Genomic DNA, 2,175 nt, shown 5'->3' with positions numbered 1-2,175 from the left:
TTTGGCAGTATTGCTCTGCCATCAGCAATGATACACCCATTTTATTTTCGTGAGACATGTACAAGCACCTGTTCATCTACTGTTCTATCACTATGAATTAGTGATCTATTATCAATAAGGATACTTCTACAACTACTATCAAAGTATGTCCGGACTTCTTATGTTGTCAGTTGCTATATATGAATAAGTGGGTAGCTACTGACAAGCATTAAGCATGTCACACAGCCCAAACATATAACATTTCAGGACACACCACACAGTTAACAACCACAGTGAAGCGTGTCAAAGCCCAAACATGTAACATTCAACAGGACACTTACACAACACATTCAAATCAAACAGTCAGACAACATACAAGAACATATACCCCAGCCGGCATTGCTCCCTGCCTATTTTCGTACAGCACACTATGTGTGCGCACACCTTTATTCACAAACTCTTCAACTTATACTCTTTTACCGAAGCTGCTACAGCTCGATTGGCCGAATACCCTTAGATCCTATTTCGGTGAATTTGACATCTGCCTTACATGTAACAGATTAGCGGTTTAGCAGTTTTAATTTAGTTTGAGTGAAGGAATTAATTTTATAGCAAAATCCGAAATCGTGAAGCACTCATGAAAGTAAGCTTATTCTCGGATTCCTGAAACTTTAGATTTGCTCTTTCTTTTACTGCAAAGTACAACGTTGTTTTTTTTGTTTAAATCTTTCTAGACATGGTAAATATGAACGACAAAGCAGTTTTAACATAGTTTGAGTGAAGGAATTCATTTTATAGATAAAATCCCAAGAGTCTGCTGAGAAAAGAGAGTGAATGCGAAGTAGACTTTAACACGGCTATGGGAGCGAGCCGAGTGTCGGCTAACCGGGAGAATTGCTTGAAAGAAACGCGACACCGAATGAGCGGTCAGAACAAAGCCTCAATACGGGATTCTCGTGGTGTTTTTGTTGCTGCCTTGTTGCTGCCTTGTCTTTTGCATAGAGTAAAAGCGTCTCAACCAAGCAAAGCTCACCATGGGGAAGGTGGCTATACCAACTAGCCTGATGCCCTGCTCCCGCAGTGACGGATAATCGTACTCTGGTTTCTCTTCATAACATACAAGTCTTTCGCCTTTTACTAAAGACTTCCGTGGAGAGCAGCACTAATGAGTTGTTTCTATTATTGGCAGGCTTTACCTTTGCGGGTGAAGCCCTTTCTGTCTGTGCAAAAGAAATCTTGCTACTTTGCAGAGTGACTTCTCTGAGTAGAGTCGCCTTACAAGACAAGGCAGCCATCGAATAGATTGTTTCTACTTGGTCAGCCGAGGAGCAGGGGGGGGGGGGCAAGCGTCTCAACCAAGCAAAGCTCACCAAGTAGGAACAATCGGGTCCTTTTCGATGGCTGCAACACCTGAAAGAGATATTGATGCGAGACCCGATCAAATGCTTTTTCAAAGTCTAAATTTAAGATGACAAGCCGGGTGTTTCTGTCTCTAGCGTAATCAATGATGTCTCGAATCAGTACGAGGCTGTCGGTGAGTTGTCTCCCTGAGATGGCACAAGCTTGGTCTGGGTGAATTACCTCCTCTAAAACAGAGGACATCCGTGTCGCTAAAACCTTGCTAAAAAGTTTACAGTCAAAGTTTAAAAGTGTGATGGGCCTCCAATTCTTTAGGTCAGTCTTATCATTTTTTTTATAAAGTAGAGTCACTATTCCCACTCTAAAACTGTCAGGCAGTCGGTCGAGTTTTTCAAAATCTTTAAAAACATCTAAAATGTCTGATGATAAAAGGTCCCAATAGGTCAGATAGAATTCTGCAGGAAGCCCGTCTAAACCCGGAGCTCGACTTCTCTTAAAACCTGTTAGGCATTTTTTTAACTCTAAAGCAGTAAAATTCTGTGTCAAGTGTGCATTCTCTTTTACGGTTTTGTCAACGAATTTTAAGATTTCTGCCGATGTTTCCAAGTGCACTGGTTTCTCTTTGTACATGTTACTATAAAAGGTATGTACAGTTTCAATCATCTCTTGTGTGGATTTTGTTAAAAACCCATCTTCTCTTTTTAGATTTTGAATACACTCCTTTTTATTTATAACTTTCTTTCTTTTTCACCTTCCTCAATTTCCTGCTCCCTGCTTCTTACAAAAATTCCTTTACTCTTTATTTCTGCTAAAACTGACATTTCCTTTTTGACATCT

At 40.4% G+C, this 2,175-nt stretch overlaps 1 non-coding gene across 1 annotated transcript; it reads left to right on the top strand.

Annotated features, from left to right (window-relative positions):
• Positions 1–1,072: 1,072 nt before the first annotated feature.
• On the top strand, positions 1,073–1,186 carry LOC140279111 (U5 spliceosomal RNA). Its single transcript, XR_011909307.1, has one exon. It is a non-coding gene; the product is annotated as a U5 spliceosomal RNA (small nuclear RNA).
• Positions 1,187–2,175: the final 989 nt, after the last annotated feature.

The sequence above is a fragment of the Leuresthes tenuis genome, unplaced genomic scaffold (genome assembly GCF_036924035.1).
Source record: "Leuresthes tenuis unplaced genomic scaffold, fLeuTen1.0.hap1 SCAF_20, whole genome shotgun sequence".
In the NCBI taxonomy this organism is placed as follows: Eukaryota; Metazoa; Chordata; class Actinopteri; order Atheriniformes; family Atherinopsidae; genus Leuresthes; species Leuresthes tenuis.
This window is presented reverse-complemented; position numbering and strand designations above follow the sequence as displayed.